Source organism: Thunnus albacares, chromosome 11 (assembly GCF_914725855.1).
Source record: "Thunnus albacares chromosome 11, fThuAlb1.1, whole genome shotgun sequence".
Taxonomy (NCBI): domain Eukaryota; kingdom Metazoa; phylum Chordata; class Actinopteri; order Scombriformes; family Scombridae; genus Thunnus; species Thunnus albacares.
In genome coordinates, this window is record NC_058116.1 from 19502801 (window position 1) to 19523906 (window position 21106).

The window sequence follows — 21106 nt, forward strand, 5'->3', positions numbered from 1 at the left end:
CCTCACTGTCTTGTCTGATGGAATAGGTATGTTTCAAACAATACACAGCAGTACAAAGAGCATTTTAAACATCATCACAACCACTGCCACCATCGCCTTCTGTTGTTTTCATCAACCAATCAACAATCCACAATATTCAGTTATATCAAGGAGTCATATAGGAGTTCCTACACCTGTATCTTTTTATTTTTTTAGCTACTAGGACACTGAAAGGATGGCTAGATGGTAGCGCCAATAAATGTAAAGGTCAGTATTATCTCCAAAAGAGCAAAGTCAACACAAAATGTAACCTACCCTATAAAGAGCCAGAGTGCTTGCCTTACAGAGCTCAGATAATTACTATTTACTAATTTGGCACCATCTAACCATCTTGTTTTTCCAGTAGAGCCATGTAAAACAACGAAGCTGTGACTGTCTCTTCTGTCAATAAAACTGACTCAATAAATGTTTGTCAGCTTGTCAGGCATCATGGGTTTTGCTCTCTCTCTTTCACACACCAATACTACTCGACTTTCATTCTCTCAGTGTACTGTACTGTATATGTAACAATATATGCAGAAGACCAAATAGTGAGCAATAACTATCAATAATATCTCCCCATTCTACAATTGGATTACTTGTGCCAGGTTGCCATGGAAGCAAAAGGGGGCATCACTGCAATGGCTGAGCAAATACACATTTGGAATATAAAATGTGATATAAGCGTGATCATGTTGATCCAGCCTTGTATTTCCATGTGTCCTGTCCCCTGCAATCAGTGACAACATTATAAGGAAAGAGCTGGCAGGGTGCAAACACTCACTTCTCCACAATTCCTTCATCATTCCTCTTATCCCTCCAGCCCCTGCTGCTGAAAACAAGGGAAGGGCATATAAACCTATGTGCTGCAACACAGCAGAACACTGCAATGAGCAAATCAAAGAGAAGGCATACCTGCTGACAAGACGAACATGGATTGGAGGCTGTGAAAGGGCAGCCGGCATTACTGTGTGTGCGTGTGCATGTGTGTGTGTGTGTGTGTCTGTGTGTGTGAGAATGATGAGTGGGTTTGGCTTAATGGCTTCCACTGGGAGAAAGCAACAAGTCTCAATACACTGTTTTAGCAGCAATTGTAAAGCTAATGGTATCAGTCTAACTAGTGGGATTTGTCTCACTCATCAGAGTGAGTTGTAAGGGGGACTGAATGTAAGCTAGAGGGGTTTAGGCTGGACAGTAGTATGTGTATTTGGGTTAGTTGGAGCTTCCTGAGGTGAGTTCGGATGAATGTGGGCTAGGCAGGTGAGGTAACACTTTATTGGACAATAATTCAGAGTAACTTTTTGAATTACAAGAAGAGAGTTCATGAAATCACAGAGTAAGATTGTGTGATTTGTAAACAACCAGAAAGCTAAACAAAAGGCTGCCTTGATATTACCTATCCATGCAAATAAACCCCTTTTTAAAATAACTGACCGAGGAAAACTGTTTGAATTTCTGACCATTTTCTTTAATATAGTCAAACAGGTGCCTACTGGTTAAGACATATAACTGCAACATCATTCCCCTTCTCTCTCTCTCCCCTTGTTTCCTGTCATCTCTCTACTGTCGTTATAATAAAGGCATAAAATGCCTAAAAAATATACTCTATATCTAAAAAAAAGATAGTGAAACAATCTGCCACTAGGCTGTAATTATTTTTGCCAATTCTGTATCCTGTTGCATTAGTCTGACTTATTCTGTTTTAGATAACAACAGTAATTTCCTGACTATTCCTAAAACAAGGGAAACTGTGCCAGAACAAATTACATTATCTCATTTCTCTTATCTCTTCAAGGCTAAATATGAAATTACTTGTTTAAAGTGAATAGTTTGCACTGTCAGGATTAGTCTGTGCTAAATGTGTTAGATGCGCTTAATTTGAGTCGTATCATTATGTAACCTCTGAATGCAGGCTGGCAGGTAGTTTGGTCTCTACCATGTTTGTTTTGCTTCTCACTGGTCTTACAGTGCATGACGTCCTCACTGAGAAAGGTATTTATGAGCAGTTCCAAGCTGAACAATTTGACCAAACAACATCACATTGCAAATTTAAATTCCAATATCTCACATATCCACCTCCACTTTTCTTCTTACCTTTTTCCATCCTTCCTAATCATCAAATTCCCACCAAGACATATCCTTCCTGCAATAGGCCATTGTGTATGTGTGTGTGTGTGTGCATGCGTGTGTGTGTGTGTGTGTGTGTGTACATGCATGTGTGTGTGTCTGTGTGTGTGTGTGTGTGTGTTCCCCTGTTGTAATCCTGTAATTTCCTCCAGTAGGGAGGTTCCCCTCACACTTAATCGTATATAAACTAGACTTAATCCTTGTAATCTAATAACCATTGTTTGTGCAGGTTCTTTAGTATGGCTTTACTTACAGTAACCCTCCATGATTTTCACTGTATTTTTGTATTCAGGCAGGTGATGGAAAGGGGAAAGGCAAGTTGGAAATACATATTTTAGTTTAACAAAATGTCATGATTAAGTCATTCCATGTTTTGTACTGCCACTTTCCCTGAGCCTGCCTTGTTTAAATCTAATTAAATTCTACATTAATATAATTTGGCTTTCAGCAGTCCCAAAAAGGAGAATAAACTTCCTCCATATAAATTTATAATAGACAGAGGGAGATGAAGTGATATCCAACTCTTATTAAGATATGTATCCCTTTTACATGTTTGAATTCAATAAATGTGAGCAAAATCAATTTATGAGGCATATTTAAATGCATTTAGCAGCTTTCTTCTAAATTAATGTCTTCTAAAAACATCTGATTTAGAGTACCCTTTAATATGTGTTTCATTTGAAATTGTTACACTGCATATCTAAATATAAAATAGTAACTGAACATGAGAGACAGCAACTTGCCCATGAGGGATAAACTCAAGCTGCCTTTAATCTATCGATCTCTTTTATCATGGCATATGGTAGCAGAGGCAATAGGCACAAGGGACAAAGCCAGAGGCTCCACTGGTACACTCATCAATCATTTTAGGGAAAACACACCAGCAACCTCCTCTTGTGGCCACAGTTGGCTGTGGTGCACTTACTGTAGTAGAAAAGAGGTGAAAAGCACTTGCTACAGTTCTCTGGAAGGACGCAACATCCCGCACATGCTCTGTGATCTCCTTCCATAGTTCAATATTTTAGCTTCTTTTACAAATTAGTGGGCTGTTTATTTACAGCAGCACATCCTTCTCTGTTTCAATGGGGGAAAAAATAAAAAATTGTGCTAATTTTTCCTTTTATTCATTGCCATTCTGGTCAAGGAGATTATGAAGGACGATGCTTTCCAATTCCTAATATGAAATTTCTTAGGTACTGATTCATGCAATTACTGATTAACTTACATTACATCCCCTTATGTGTTTGTAAATAACAGATTTTTTTGTGAGCTGATGAAAATCAACCAAAAAGAAGAGTGGTTTAATACCATCTGGACCTATAACTGGTTCATTTGGCAAGCAATCCTCTCTTTTAACATACATGAATGTTGTCTTTTGATGGTTTAAGTAACCTTGTTCAGCCTTACATGGGTTGACTGAACATGCACTTCAGCAGGAGTACAGGTGTAGTATGTGGTATGAGGCAGGGTGAGATCAAAATAGGGTTTGGCCAGAGCAGATGGTCCAAGATTAAAGTCTAAAAGAAGGAAGCTGCTTCACCTCCCCCTGAGGAATCACACTCAAGGGTTGCTTTAGAGAAGGAAGGACACACACGTACAAACACACACTATGATGGATCTGCGATAATCCTTGATAGTGCAGCAGTTGTGACAGAGGATCTCTCCAAATAAAGCTCTGTGGTATTTGGGGTAGTGACTAGTAAGTAGGAATTGGTGACTGTCATACTAATGTGATTTGGTGCAATAGGATTGGCCTGTCAAGAGGAGAAGTCTGCTACAACACGTTCAATGACACACAGTGTTCCTAAAGGTTCACAAATTACCAGATTAAAGAGAGATACATCATCTAGTCCTCTATTCTAATTGACTACTAAGAGATATTTGTGTATTTGTACATATAGTATGTATGTATATGTGTGAGTTTGTTAATGGGTGTGTCTGCTTTTGTTCTGTATGTGGATGTACATGTGTAAAATCATGAGTGTTTGTTACACAACTGAAAGAGGGATGACTTGCTTCCCCAAAGACAAACACTGGAAAGATTAAACGCAACACTTCAGAACAATGAGGGAATAATTCATGTAGTGCTGGGTGGTATATCAGTTTTAATTTCCCATACGATATGAATTTTTCATATACCGCCATACCGGTGCATAGCTGAAAGAAATGCTGCAACTCTTTAATAGGCAGCAAAATATATATTACTATTTGCTGCAAAGAGTGCTACTGTCAGGGCAAGCTGTGTAGAGTGTGTTAAGAGGGGACCCCTATTAACTGTGTACCCGTCTTACTAGCGGTTATAACTTCATAACACAACAATTAATAACCAACAACTAACTCTCTTTAACAGGGCAAAACACTGTGGCACACAACAATTTGTGATACATAAACAATTTATAACACTAATAATTGTACATTTACAAAATTACACCACCAAATGGCATGCTGGGTACAGCTCGCTAGCTAGCCAGGTAGCATAACAGTCTGTTAACAGCTGGGAGAGGCTCCGAAGCACAACACAACACCGAAGCAAGCTGGAACCAGAGTTACGTACAGTCGCCCACTTCAGAGCTGTAAAAGAGATCAAATCACTGCTGACAGAGCAAAAGGCAGACACCACTGGCACTTCATCAACTCTGCCAAGGGCTGCAGCGGCAGCAGCCCGAGGTAAAAAGAGAAGACTCTGGCCAGCTTTTTCACAAATCAGGGCAGCAGCAGCACAGCTGAGAGCAGATCAACTCTCTCAGACGAGGAGACAAGTGGAACTGAGAGGCTACCAGCAGACCACGGAGGTCAACAGTGACATCAACCCTTTGGAGTGGTGGAAATGCCACTAAGCAAATTTCCCTCGTGTAGCAAAGCTGGCCAGGAAGTATCTCTGTATTCCTGCCACCAGTGCCCCATCTGAGAGAGTTTTCAACACCTGTGGGAACATTGTCACCTGCCACAGGTCCACACTGAAACCAGATGCTGTGGACAGGCTGGTTTTCCTGGCACAAAATTTGTAATGTCTCGATGAGCTTTAATTACCAAAGCCTGTATTTGTAAGGGTGATTTATGCAGGTAATGTTCATAGTGTTTGCTGCCTATGTACCAAGTACCAAGTATTTTAGGTCAGTTTATAGTGTCAGTATATATTTTGTTTTGAAGAGGAAGCAATGTTAAAGTTGTTGGCATATCTATTTTTAAGCTCTGTTTTTACTAAATTGCGGTTTGCAAAATAAAAGTTGTTTACATTCTGCAAGTGCATTCTGATTCCTTCATATGTTGAATCATTTTCTGGGGCCAAGAAAACCCTACAGTAATCAAATCCTTCAGTATATACGTATATGATGACATTAAAATGTTTTTATATTCTATATACTCCTGATAGTAGAATCAGCCACTATAAACCTGCATAAAGGTCTGAGTAATGCCAAAAAAAGAACTGTGAAACCACCAGAATCTAAAAAAATACTGTGATACAAATTTTTGGTCATACCGCCCAGCACTAAATTCATGTTCCTTTCTCTGGTCTAATTTGCAAGCTTTTATGCTCTGAATTCCCTCCTCAACAAGTTCAGCAGAACCACAGATCACACACTTTACAAAGCGTCTGGTGGCACTTCTGGCAATATGGTGGGAAGCGGGGAAAGCCAGCATGCCAGGCGATGAAAAACTAAAATCAGACGTCAGCTGTGTCTAAATGGTGATTCAGCATTTTGTCTGTGTTATACATTTAATAACTTGACTGTGTGTCAACAAATAATGAATGTATTTAACTTGATAAGTTACATTAAAATCCATCTCCAGTGTAAAGAAGACATTTTCTTTCCTTCAAAATTGAGTCTGCTACACACATCACTTCTCAGGTAACATTCACCCTTATAATCGACAATGTTATCCTCACAGCTACAAAAAGCCTGACATTTTGTTGTTAATCTGGAAAGAAGGGGCATTTCATTAACCCCCTGTGGCTGTTGGCTAAATGCATCTCTGACTATCTCTGTTGTGAATAAATGGACTTATCTTAGGTGCATTTATACTTCAAATTGATGGGAGTTTGCATTTTTTCTGAATACCATGCCATTATCCAAGACATGTTCTAATGCAGGTGGAAAGCAGGTCATAATGTGCTATTCACTTGAGTGCTCTCTGCCTGTTTTCTCATTTAGCTTAGAGAGAAAAACGAAGATTTTATTCCTCAGCCTGGTCTGTGCAGCAGACCTTAGGGGGCGTCACCATCAACCTCTGTGGTCCATCACGAAAAGCCATTAAGAGGAGCACGAATGGCAGACAGAGCTGCAATATTAAAACATTTCACAAAAGTGATGTGACACGCAATTATCCTGACAGAGGCTGTAACACAAGTGATTTATGTAAGCTCATGTTGGCATTCAGTTTCAGCATGTAAAGTATGTTCGACTGTTTGCTCTTGTTAGAAAGGAAACTTTGATAAAGAATTACCTACATACCTTAAAACCCATTTTTGTGGAATTATGACACTGTTAAACCATATTCCTACACACCACACATATTAAATGAATTAACAGACAATAAAGTGCAGCCTATAAAATCACATCTGAACCAGGGTTTAATACATTTCCATTTAATTCTGCTGGAGACCAACTGGAACAGCCTCAAGAACCTCTGTGAACCCCTGTTTCTATTTAGCCCTGTCTAGGATTATTGCAAATTATTGCACCTTGATTGACAGGATCTCTCAAACGGCAGATGTGCTCTGGTATCAGACTTCAGATTGTGAGACCTGTCATTAGTGCCTGAGGAATTCTTCATCTCAAGAGATTAAAGAGGAAAATGTAGGGAAGGCTTGGGAATATTAGTGATACAAGACTGCATGAACTACAATTTTTAATTTTCAAACCTTTGTGGACAAGGAAGAAGTGGGTGGTGGGGATTTAAAAGTTCTGTCTTTGGATCATCTCAGGGGTTCAGGCTCTCCCAGTCTCTGCAGTACTCACACACTCAATGACATCATGGAGAATTTGACCAATATATTGTATCTAGACTATAACTGTGTGCAGTTTGATGTGGTGAGTGTTGGCCAGCTCTCAATGAGAGGTCTTTAACCTTATTGAGGACATACTATGCACATTTTCAGGTCTATAGTTATATTCTGGGCCTCTACTGGAATATCTTTGCATGGTTTACAGTTAAAAAAAATCTGTATTTATTTTATACTGACCCTTTATGCAGCCCCTCAGTTCGGACTCTGCATGTTTCAGACAGCTGCGTAATAGCTGACTTTCGACCGCTCGGGACTTTACGTAAACAAACTGTGAAACAAACTATGTTCTTTACTCGAAATGTCAACTTCACAAATACATCCGTACATGTTTGAGCCAATGCAAACAACCCATGGATGGAAAAACCTTAGCAACAACCTTAGACACCAAGGCTACAGAACAGATGACCGTTTATAGGCATGCATGACGATCTGTCATTAGCTCATTGGCAAGGTAAAAAAAAAAACGAAGTACTCAGACAAGGCTGAAACCTGGGCTTTCGACTTGCAGGGAGCATTTTTACATATGCTAAGAAAATCACAAAAAGCATTTTGATCCTCTTCCTAACACGTATATGGGCTTATAATTACAATATTTATTAATTATTTTTTTATTGTACATCTAAACCTACCTTCTATTTGTTATTACTGTATTACCAAGATCTCAATGCTGATATTTCCAGTGCAACTACAATGGAGTTCGATTGTGTCCCACACCAGTGTTTCTGTTAACTGACTGGCCATTAATCTGTATTTCTATGCCCACACACTCTTCCATGAAGGTTGTTTTAAAGCACTCTGCAAAATGCAGGAAAACGCTCTTTGTTATTGAATTAGATGAAGCAGGCTGAAAGAAACTAAATCACAGCATTATGTCACAAAATAAAGCCTGGGATACACTCAACATCACACATGAGATATCAAAGTGAAAGACACTGAGGGTTTTTTTTTTCTTTAACACTAGCACAAAAAACTGCAAGTGATACCCACACAAAAGCGGAGAGGAGAGGAGAGGAAACACTGCATAGTTAGGTGGGCTGTGAGTCACCCTTACATTTTCCCTGGTTCTGCCCACACATGTATTTCTATCAGCTCTCTGCTCTGTCATGTACTGCTGGATTGAAGAGAATAATGTTCTATAGAAAAAGTTATACAGACTCCCAACATCAGACTGGTGCCAGAAATAAATTCCCCATTCAAAATTCTAGTTGCATCTCTTATATATTTATTTGCTGCTTTCATCTATGTGATATCCAGTGGGTATACATACAGTATGTAAATAGCACGTATTGTGCATGCACTAATTTTTGTGTAACCCATCAGTGCTTGACCATAAATGACGGGCGGACAGACACAGTTGAAAGTTGTATGTGAGTTGTCATGGAGAAGATAGTTCACCAACAACTGAAGCTACGCCAGCTCGCCTGTTGTTATCTCTGTCAGCCTCCCTGCTGAAGTGTTTTTTCTTTTTTGTTTGTTTCACATACGGCTTTGCATGAGAACTTAAAAATACTGCTCCTCAACAGGCTTTGCTGCATTTAACTTGGTGTGAAACATGGAAAAGATTGTGTTGAATCTTCTATATGTGTAAATATAGACTGCTCCAGTCCCACTTCATGGTACATCTTTTGTCAGAGCTCCCATTTGAGTGTACATGGCATTTCCAAAAGCATTAAAACACTTGCAAAGTTAAACTGATAAACTTCTGTACAATTACACACACAGTGCAAAGGCTCTTAGATATTGACTACTAAAAAACGATTTAAGTGAAAGGTTATATCCCATGCCAGTGTGCTGTTACCTTGCGAGGCTGCTGGGCTTGCGAGTTCACAACATCATGAAATCACACAAGAATCCATCTTATCAGGCTTCAAGTTATGCGCTTGTGTGCGAACCAACGGTGGTTTGGACCAATCAGAGTCGCAAATTGAGCTGCCTCGCAAGGTAAGACATTGATAGCAGGTGATAGATGGTTCATCCAATCATCTACCAAGTATTTTTTGAAAGTGCCTGCCCTTTCCAAACAGTTTCCAAGGACAACTTCTCAGATGTGTAACAAACCATCTGGCACATCAGGTTAAGTGTACAACTTAGTTTGAACCAACTCCATGAATGCATTTCAAATCTCTGAGAGTAGCTCTGTGTGAAGCTCATAGTTTACAAACCTTTGTTTAAACGAACATCACTGAGGAGGTTCACTAATGGAGGTTCAGTATGCTACAAACAGCAGTAGTCTACCCTGCACTCATAGCTGTCAGGAAGACAAATAGAGTCTGGAAGTTGGGACAGACTCTTGTGGGTTTGAGTCACCTCAGCCTCCCGCAAACTAAAGGTCATCTAGCTTGACCCCAAGTGTCCCTCAGGGCAGAAAAAAATCAAAATTGATGAACAAATGTCCAACAAGACACCTATCACTGTCTTGCGTAGCAGGTAGAAAACTGTCAGTGGAAAATGTCGATATCCTTTAGCTGTAGGTCAGGTGAGGTCAGTTTTACCAATCTTGAGCCATAGCCAAAAAGGGAAATTACTTGGCTTCCACTTGTCAATGTGATGGCCCATTCCCTGACAGAGCTGTCAAGAGCATAACAACTGAAGTCAGCACTCTGTAGTCCATCAGAATTATAATTAGACTTTTATTCTCTTTGATGATGGAACAGTCGGGGAGATTTTCATTTTATTGGCTTGAAAAGACTGCAAAGGCAGTAAAACCTTAGTCTCATGTGTAAGTGTGCAGTTTCTCAAAGAGCAAGTTGGGCATGATGACTAATTTTTTGTTGAACCCATCAACTGATTCTCATTACTACCACTAAGTAATATAGATTTCATTAACATGCTTATCTGTTCTGACATTGAATCCTTTATGTACCATCTAATCAACTTTGAACCGCTGACTAAGTTTGTTTGTTAGAGGTAGTATTACAACAGCTGTAATTGGAACACAGTACACAGGCACCACTGTAACCTGCTGTAACTTGAGCATGTCATTTCATTTTGAGTAAAAGACCATCGCACGCTCAGACATTTGGTCCGAACTTTCGTGTCAGCAAACATCTTCCTGTTTCTCTACAGCTGTCGATACCAATTTATTATACCACAGGCATTTTAGACACAGTCTTAACAACACATAGAAAAAATCAATTATATACTGACCATAAATCCTGACCTGACTTCTGGTGGAGAAATTGTTTCCATTTAGGCATTCTTGGTCTTGTCTCCTCTACTGTAAAACTGAATATAAGCAGACAGCTTATTTACAATACTAAGTCAATGGCATGCTATTTGTTTATGGACCATGTACTCAGCCTCGTTTTTTGTTTTCTCTCCCTACCCTTGAAAACAGGAGAGATGAACTTCAAGTGCAGAGAAAAGAGAGGCAATCCTGGATCTCATTATCAAAATCTAGGCAGTTTGCCTAGACAATGAATTGTTATTAAAGGGAATCTTTTAGGCTTTTCCTTATTTTCAGTCATATCCGTAATGTTACAATGGCGGATGTTCATAGTAAACGTGGCCAAAGTGTCGAATAATGAGGTATGTAGAAGTAATCCCTGTGAGCAAAAAGCTTCAGACTGCTCTGAAAACTTGGTTTCCAACAGTTTTTTCTACTTTTAGCCCAAGCCAACATCGATTTGTGACGGATTTCTTTATATGGTCGTTTCCATTACACAGCAGTGCAAAGTAAAATAAGTAGTTTACCTGTTGGAGATGTGCTGGTCATCTGCAGCTCTTCATCAAACATCATCATCACTGTGGCTGTATCTGCTTGTACTATTCTTCCCTGCATTATTTTTAACTGATCTATTGAACAAAGAGCTCCAAATATCTCCATATGTTGTTGTGTTGATTGGTTTTTAGTGCCGCTGACGAAGCTCTGCTAATTCGGTGAGTAACACATTTCATTTCCTTTAACATCTTCACAATAAAAGTCTCCCGTTATCTAGTCATTTAAAAGCTTTTAATATGAAGCAGTAAAGCAGGAAATGTTGGGTTTGCATTAGCGGTAACTTAACATGACTCTGATACGGCTGGGCAGGCCTCCGGAAAGTTGGCCATCAGAACATAGTGGGCTCATTGGGAGGGGGGCCTTTAAGAGACAGGAGCTACTGCCTGTTAAGAGACAGAGGCTGAACTGAGGGGCTAAATAAAGATAAATAAGGAGTTTTTTGAACTATGAATCATGCAAAGCTACTCTAGTGTAGTCCCAGAATAAAAATATAGAGCTGGAAATGAGCATAATAGGTTGTCTATCTATTTTATGGCTGTGAGAAATGGATTTTGAAGTGACATTCAGGGAAAGTTCAATAAAAATAAATACTTTTGTTACATTATTGTCTTTAAAAATATAACTCCTCTAACAAATAAAAGAGTCACATATTGCAGTGAGTTATTTCTGCACTGAACATCTGCTACCAGCTACCACCTTTGTCTCTCTATCTCAAAATAAACATGGAGATGAGGGGATTTTCCTTTAAGGGTTGCTATACTTTAGTTTAATTCTAACTGTGACTATGGCTCATCTAGAATTGTTCGACTTTAGTATCTTAAGTGAATATGCAATATATCAAAAATCATTTTTTGTGGGACTATGTTATTAGTCAAAGTACCTGTTAAAGCCTAGAAATAGCAGTTCTACATTTAAATGATAAAGAGTCATTAGTGATATTTGGCTATGATGATAGTACAGTATAAATGGGAATAAAATATAAATATACAGTATATAATGTAAATATTAGTTAATTAATTTATTTGATAGGGACGATGCATACTAATTACATTTCTGAAAATATGTTCAGGTTCAGAGGTAACATGGTGTCCTCAATGGGTAAATCTGATGCACTCGACAAACAAACACTGACGATTTTGAAGAAAAAGGGTTGAAAATTTTAAAATGTGCAAAAGAGCAAACTCAAGACAATCAGCAATATTTGGAGTTTTTATAATCAACATATGTGCACATTTGAAGGAGTCACCTTGGGCTCTAGGAAATTGTGGGCATTTTTCTCTCTTTTCTGAAATTTGAACTATTAAAATGTCAGAAAATATTTTTAAAAAATAAATATTAATAAATTATAGCTATGAATCAATTAATTAAGAAAATAATCCACAGATTAATCTATAATAACTTTAGTTGCCGCCCTAGTTAATATATAAATGTTTGCATAAAATTTAGGAGCATCTTCTCACCCATATGACCAATGGGTTATGGGGTTCCAAAAACCCGGAGTACTTCACTCACTCACAGACACAGTATAGAAAGTGAAGGAGGGAGAGAGATTGACATCTAGTTGGCAGACATGACACGTGTGTTGGTGCTGCTGCCAAAGCTACCACTGAGTGTCTCTCCTCTTTCATACAAAAGAGATTTTCCCACTTTCTCTGGCTCACACACATACACAGATACAGACACAAACACACACAGAGCATTGCATCAATCTTTGAATGTGACAAGTAAGGACTGCATGTGTTTGTGTGTGTGTGTGTGTGTGTGTGTGTGTGTGTGTGTGTGTGTGTGTGTGTGTGTGTGTGTGTGTGCGTGTGTGTGCATGTGTGTGTGTGCATGCCTGGCTGACTAAGTATCTTTGTAGGAATCAGGATTAGACTGTCTCACTGACACACGGGGTTTATGTAAAGCTGACCTACAGTACGTGGCACCACACATGGGTGTGAACTGGCCTGCTGCAGTGCTACCTAACTCGCCACTACCTCCTGCCTGGACTGCTTACCCTGACATCAGACAGCACTGAAGACAATGAAAATAATCAGTCCAGTCAATGTTTCCTTGACTGGCCTTTAAGGGATGTCTTTTTATAATGTATGCCTTTTCATTTTTGCCGATCAATCTTGCCAATTTTTACATTTTACATTACATTTTACTGCTTAATCACTGCAATACAGGAATGCAGCGGAACTGCAAGACACAGCGTTACTATGCAACACAGTCCATTAGGGTAAATAACATATGTGGCTACACAACAAATCCCCATTTAACCTAATAACCTGAACAACAGTCTTATCAGGGGGTGATAACACAGGTGCATTACATTCATTTCCCAAACTATCCACTTTGAATATCCACTAGATCTTCAGTGCAATGGACAGTCAGGGCAGACACTGCAGGTTCACCTTCCCATGTTTTTCACTGCCTCTTTGTGTTGAAGAGACAGTCTTTCAATGTTAATGGTTCCCATATCTTTGAGTTTCAAAGTAAAATGTTATTATAACTGAATGAGGGCCAAAGCTATGATAATAAGAAACAGGTAGTAAAAAGTTTTCCAGTAGATTTTTAAAGACAACTAAAGGCAACTTTGTCTTGATTAGCAGATGTCTCTGTCTTTGGTCCACTGAAAGATTAATACAATCCTAATTTGTCAGGAAACTTATCACAGTCTATGCCTTTATCTGTTTCTTCTAGATTTTTTTTGTGGGAGTCAACCAGTCCCCCCATTTTTTTATTATTGAGATTTTTTAAGTCCCTTAAGATCCATCCATAGTGTTTTATGTGTAAACCCATACTTCCAGAACAAAACTTCAACTCTGAAACTGGCTTATTTATCAGCCTCAGAGCACTCTCATTCCAACTAAAACCCTAAACTATGCTAGAAAGGCTATGGGTGGGGAAATAATCAATTTACATAGGAATCGCGATTATTATCTTTTCCGATTCAGATTTAGATTCAGACTATTTTATTGATCCCAAGAAGGGCTATTAAATTTGCAGCTTACCCAGTTCAACTCCAAAACTCATAGGCAAAGTAGTTATATGTCAGAGGCAACAGATCAGCGTACATGAGTCAATACAAGGGAACAACAAGCAGCAGTAAATAAAATAAAACATTTTGTTTTATTTTTGATTGGTGATTGATTGGTTATAGTTCATATAAATAACTGAGTTTAAAAGAATGAACAGTCATTTAAAATAAGTTCTGTCAGCATTTAGTAGCCTGATCGCGGAATTAGTGAAGGACTTAGAGTAACGGTTTGTTCTCCTAAGGGGCACATTGTAACACTGGCCTGAGGGCATTACAGTGAATTCACTGGACAGAACATAGTCAGATTGGCAGTTCCTTTTGCTTTCTGGGCCACCCGTTTCTCCCAGAGGAAGCACAAGTCTCTTTGCTGGGCTCCAATTATGTTGGAGCAGACTTTCACAATACTATTTCAGCTATTCTTGTCCTTCACACACAACCCATTAAAACCAGCAAATAAATGAGAAAGTTAGAAGACTTTCAATGAATGATTAATAAAATTATTTGCATAAAATAGTATAACAGACACGAAAAGAGTTCAGCTTCCGCACTAAGTGAATTCTTTGTTGTCCACATTTAACAAACGACTGTTCCTAGATACTTATACATGTCGACAATTTGAACATCCTCACCATGTATAATGCTAGCTTTTGGTTTGTCACTATTCTGCCTGAAATCAATGATTAATTCCTTAGTTTTTGATACATTAGGGTCGAGGAAATTACCATCACACCATTAAACAAAGGCAGGTGGGGCACAACCATGATCTGACTCTGAGCCCTGAAGAAGAGACAATAGGGTGGTGTCATTAGAGAATTTCCCAAAATAGCTGCCCTCTTGAGAAGTCCTGCAGCTGTCTGTATAAATAGTAAAGAGCAGGGGGGACTGGACCCAATACTGGGGTGAGCCTGTATTCAAGACTTTGGTGTTGGACATATGTCCATTCACCAAGACCTGCTGGATTCTGTCCATTAGTAAATCTATAAGCAACATCAAAAGCTGATCAGGTAATTTAAAATAAGAAGCAAGTCGCTCAATCAAAATATGAGGCTGCATCTTGTTAAAAGCTTAAGAGAAATCAGCAAACATACACACTATCAAGAATGAAGAGTTATGCATCCTCCATGCCATCAATGAGGGAGACAACCATATCTTTTAAAATTTCAAAATTTTTCATGACAAGGGATGTAAGCGAAACAGATCTAAACTCATTTAGCTAGTTCCTTGGGATTTTTTCTTTTAGTGGACATTTTCCAGATTGTAGGTATCTGGCCCAGTTTGGCACACATCTGTAAAGAGAAATAAAGACCTCACTAAGCTGTTCAGCACAATTGTGCATACTATGTTCACAGATGGCATCAGGACCAGCAGCCTTCCTTATGTTCACCCTATTAAATAGGGCTGTGACACATTCCTGAGATTTTGCAACATCATTCTGAGGTACAAGAGACCCTCTAAGCTTGGAAACATTTTAAGAGAACTTAGACCTTTCAAAGCAAAAGAAAAATTAGTTGAAAGTGTTGAACAAATCAGAATCATCCACCCTATTCACACTGATGGATTGTTTAGTCTCATTAGCACATTGACTAATGAAGGCCATTGTTTTAATCCCTTACCAGCCTGCTCTAAGATTGCCACTGCTATAATGCATTTCTATAGTCTCCAATTACTTCATTTTAGCCTTCCTTATTTCATTATGCACTTCTCTTGAGACAACCTTTTTCTCCAGAGGATCGCCAGTATACTAGGTCTGTTTCTTTTTATTAGTAACTGATTTAAGCTCTTTTGTTACCCAAGGCTTGTTATTTGGATAAGTAACAACCTTTTTAGATGGGATGACTGAGTTGACACAGAATGTAATGTATGTCAAGACAGTGTCAGATAGTTCATTATGTCATCACAACCATCATAAAAACACTGAAAATCTGTACAGTCAAAGCATGCTTGGAGAGAAGTGACACTGTCCTCTGACCAACTCTTCATTGTTCTCTCCACACGCTCAAGGTCCCTAGAGGAAGGATTGTACATAGGCATAAGATAAACACTGTTGTGATAGGATGCACCAAAGGAATGCATAGGTAAACATTTGTAAGCACTGCCCACTGAACCATAACAAAGGTCAATCGAGTTCTTTTGTGTAGCGGCACAAGTCACATACTGTTCATACATCTTCAAACTCTTTTTTAATTGACAGTGATTAAAATTCCCGAGGATAAATGTAGGTGCAACCAGGCAGATTGTGTCTAGCCTATGCATTACATTAGCAATCGGGTGTGCAGCTATGGATGCAATGGATCACGGATGTATGTAAACAACTGTGAAAAACAGCTGTTGCACGGTAAGTAGTACGGGAGGGGTGAGATTGGTAACAGTTCGATATCTGGGGTACATATCCTCCCCTGGACCACAACAGCGTTACAGCACCTCTGGTTGACATACAAGCACACGCCCACTTCATGTCGCTTCTTGGTAATCATCAGTGATTGGTCCAGTTGATGGGCTACCAAACCCATTTACTGACAAGTCCTCATCCCATTTTGATTCGCTGAGCCATGATTCGGTAAAAGCAGTAAGACAGGTTTCCTTCACTTGGCGTATGAATTTGGCCCACAGTCATCTAACTTGTTGCAGATAGACTGAATATTAGAGAGAAGAATTGCTGGTAGTGCAGGAAGCTTGCGGCAGTCGCTTAGACCCATACTCCTAATTCTATGGCTTTAAAACCCCTTCTCCTTCTTTTCTGACAATAAGTCTTTTTATCCGATCTGCAAAGCTTCGGTGGATTGCTCGCTTGCACAATGCCATTTGTTGAAGACTGTAGGGATAGGAGAAGCTCTCGATTGAGGGTGATTCTCCTGGGGATAACGTCATGATATCCGCTCATGTCATGTCCGATCTCCTAGCAGGTGTAAAAGCCCAAAGGTATAACGCATAAAAGTGCAAAAAAAACCCACAAACGTCCCCATAGTCCGTATCACTGGATCTTTGACATATATCTTCACACACACAAAATTGTGCACATAGGATGGACTGGACAATTAAACAGGACAGGTAGGCTACTCAAGTTGCACACTGTGAAGTGCCCTGGAAGTAGCTGATGTAGTTGTGAATCAATTCACAGATGCCGAAAAATATATTTTTGTACGTCATTAATAATGTTATGTTGATGGAACAAAAAAGGTGGACTCAAACCACTTGACTCATTTTGTACTTCGTTTTCAAAAAAAGCAAGCATTTGGGCACATTTTAGGTTTCATAACTTACCTCATCAATAACCATCACATGTTGATAAAGTGGAGTACCGCACTCCAGCACCAGCAAACAACACACTGCACCACTTTAAAAACTCCACCACCTCTCATGGGGTGAAGAAAATATCTCAGTTCATAGTCTGTTTTATTTCAAAAACCCTGCTCTCACACAGGGATGTAGCAGAGAAATGTGTTCTGTCTCCAACTTCTGTTTTACAAAAGAGTTTTAGAAAATGATGTTATTCAATAAATTTCCCTTTCATTTAATTGTTCCTATAAAGGCACAAAACTGTAGCCTGTTCCCAACTTAATGCAGGTAAGCTTTTTAAATTAAAAAAGCTGCAAAAGCTCACATAATTGTATCTGTCTTTTTTCTGTCTACCAGATAGTGACCTTCATTAAGACGGTTTAATTTATATTGCAATTCAGTGGACTAAAAACATGAGTGAAAGGTCTAGCACAAGCTGAACTAGACTTAGAACCTGAAAATAAGGCCCACTTTTCTATTTATTCAATAAAAAATCAAGAATCTGTTCTGAATTGAAGAACTGTAATTAAATCAAATTGTGAGATTCCCAGAGGTTCCCTCCCCTGCTAGACACATACATTATGCTTAAAGCATTTATAAAAAATCAGCTTATACATCTCTATTCATTCACACCACAAGATGAGTTCATTTGATATTGCTACATACAGAAGGACCAAAAACACTGCCGTGTAAGAAAACCACTATGGTTCCACTCTGGTTCATCTTCTGTCTAATATCTGACGGACAGTCTTTCAATCCAACCTCCTACTGTACTGACCCAAGACAACACAGGCAGTGGTTCATTAGCACAGGTATAGACCACCCATGACCTTGACATCTGTACTTTCAGCTGACATCTCTGTACCTGATGAATACTTCATGAATATTCACTTACTTCCAAATTAGTTTGTTATTTCAATTATGTTCTGTCAAGAGGAGTTTCAGTTTGAGTTAATATGGTGAAGTTTATAAAAAGTATTTCCAACTCAACTGGGAGGAAACTGGTTACTTCTTTCACTGATAGAGAACAGAAACATCATTGTACTAGAAGGCCAGTCCCTCCTAGGGCTGTCAAGATTGTCCAAAAATGAACCATTCAAATATTTATTTTTGCGCATTATATCCATAAGTGAGCAAACCAATACAATGAGAGACATAACTACTTGTATTGGTATATTTAGACAATGCGGAAGTGACGTAAACTTGCATTATTTCTAATGACCAGCAGGGGGTGACACCACTGGCTCCAAAAAGAAGTCTGATTGTATAGAAGTCTATGAGAAAATGACCCTACTTTTCACTTTATTTATTTCCTCAGTAAACAGTTTCCTAATGAGTTTATGGTCTCAATCGCTAATTTGAAGTCTTCTTCAATACAGCATGATGTTCATTTTAGTAAATGTCCCATACAGGATGAAATATATGATAAAGCAGATCTGTATGCAAGTATGGTGTAGGACATGGCTACTTTATGATTGACAAGTCACTACCACGGCAACAACATTGGTTATGTACGTTAAATAATGTTACCCCAGATTAGAATAGGAGTATAGGCATAGCGGTTGCTATTTTAGTATGTTTTCAGTTCATCAAAGTTAACAGTTTGTTTTAAGACTGTTTTTCACTAGCCAAAATTAGCATTCATATTGGCAATATCACAGTTAACCATAGCCTGTAAATGCACCGTGCTATCCACATTAGCAGCCAAGGCTGGATCACATGCTGATTGTATCTGCTTATAATGTGTAATGAGGTGAGATTACTACCATAAGCCTCTAGGAGTTTCCTAAACTCAATTTGTTTCTTCTCTTTTGTTGTTGTGTTTATGCTGCTTTGTTTTTACTGTGGAAATAAATAAATACATTTTTTAAAAAAGGGTCAGCTCCACCCTCTTGTCCAAATAGAGTCACTTCTGGCTCCAAAAAATCAAGATGGCGACAATCAAAATGCTAAATTCGAGGCTTAAAAATGGGAATTCACAAACCAATGGGTGACGTCACAGTGGTTATGTCCATTATTGTTTTACAGGCTATGCGCACAACAAACTATATATCCTAACTGTCTCCCAAATGTTTCCTCTGTCCTTCCTTACAGCATGACTAGTGATATGTAACGGCCCAACAGTCATGTCAGTATAATCAGCTCCTGGGCTTTACAGTTACAAAAAGCAGACCTATAGGTGGAATGATAGAAAACGATACACGGCCAGCCTGGCCCTCCAGGAACATGAGCCCACTCCCTCAGCAAGGCGGAGCTCCTGCCTGCCTGACCTTCCATGACTTAATGCACCCCATCCTCATCCTCATCCTGAATGGATCAGTCATTTAAATGTATCTGCACACACTGTAGGCAAGTGGACTTGACAGAGACAAATCAATAGCCAGCCCCTGTATGTAAATGAGCTTTGGGTGAAGCCTACATGTACTGCAGATGACATTTATTGTGCATAAGCTCACTATTCAAGATCCATTCAATATGAGGTAAAGGATCTTAAGACTGCTTTAGATGCATTTGCTGTGCTGGGTTTATGATACAGCAGGGATTCAGTAAAGAAACCAGGTCTTAATGTAATCAGCTTTCACATTTGACTTTGATAGACAGTTAAAGTCTGGATTGTAACATGAAATACAATGGTAATTACATCTATAAAAGCATGCCTTTATGGCTTTGATTGGTGTGATCAAGCAGAAAAGGGCCAACCAATATGACTCAGCACCTGTTTTAGACCTTCTCTCTCTTTTTCTCTCATTACGCAGCATCATTCAGATTAAAAATCAATATTACATTTCCATAAGGGATTATTCTCAATCAATTTTTGACAGTGACCTTATCTTAAAGCTTTGTAGCATGTGTTAAAGGCTCACTACAGCCTGGTGGCCGTGCACTGCCTCCGCAGCAAGACAAGTTCCCGCAGTGACCGCAAGGCTTTGGGCTTTATGTAGCACAATGCAGAGATTATCCTTTCAACCCGACAACGAAAAACAGCCATTTAAACGCGTAATTGGACCAATGTCAGAAAAGACAATTGGGTAAATCAGTAGGTCTTACCTATCTCAGAGATGTGGTTCTTAGATCTGTTGCTCAGCTGTGCTTTCATACCAGACTAATTCCGCAACACCGCTCATCTAAAGCGGGATGGAAAGAGAGATGAGACAGTAATTTACAGACTCACAAGAACCAGACCCAGTTCTGCTGTAGACGAACAATGCGTCCTTTCTCCATCCACACGGAGGGGGCACCTCATCATTTCTGCTTCAATGCTGCTGAAATGTTAATTCACTGTCGGGTGTAAAGGCTCGCTCTGACCACTCACATTACATGCTTTTCATGAGTCATATCATTTATACATATTCAGTTGTATAATGTCCCGTTGTTATACAAATAAAGAAGGGTGATATTCTTTACCTGTTCAGCGCAGTGTCTTCCAGTGCAACTCCGGGTCTGTCGGACAGAGAGGCTCCGCAGCCTGCATTTACCGTAATGGTTGCAGTAGTCACACCTTTAGATTATTACAGTGCTCTAGTAATTACGGTGTTGTGGCTCACCCGTCTGCTAGATTACCTCAGCAGCAGAATTATTAACAATTGTGTACACTCATTTTAACGTGATTTAAGAGTCATTGCGAAAGCAGAGCATCACTCATTTTAGTCAGTTTAGTTTAGCTATGTTAGAGCTGTCTTTAGTCAGCATCCTCTGAAAAACAGATGCGCAAAATTATTTTTAAAAATTACTGGCTGGTCCTGTTTATAATTTTATATTCAACATAGAATTATTTAAGTTTTTGATTCTATAAATTATTGATATTATAATTGCAATTATAATGTCAATTTAACAGAACTGCTATTAGGCTATATTCATATTTTGTCAGTCACATTACCTGCTCCACCCCGGGGTTACACCAAATATCTATGGTAAAAACTGTATCTGTAGC

General features: G+C 39.0%; 1 protein-coding gene across 1 annotated transcript in view; it reads right to left on the reverse strand.

The window, feature by feature from the left end:
- Positions 1-20652, reverse strand: part of map2 (microtubule-associated protein 2) — a 112044-nt gene extending 91392 nt beyond the window's left edge. Inside the window, exons 1-2 of the mRNA XM_044366419.1 lie at positions 20581-20652; positions 20224-20300 (exon numbers count right to left, since the gene is read on the reverse strand). The gene's annotated coding sequence lies outside the window, so the exon portion shown is untranslated. The remainder of the gene's footprint in view (positions 1-20223; positions 20301-20580) is intronic.
- Positions 20653-21106: the final 454 nt, after the last annotated feature.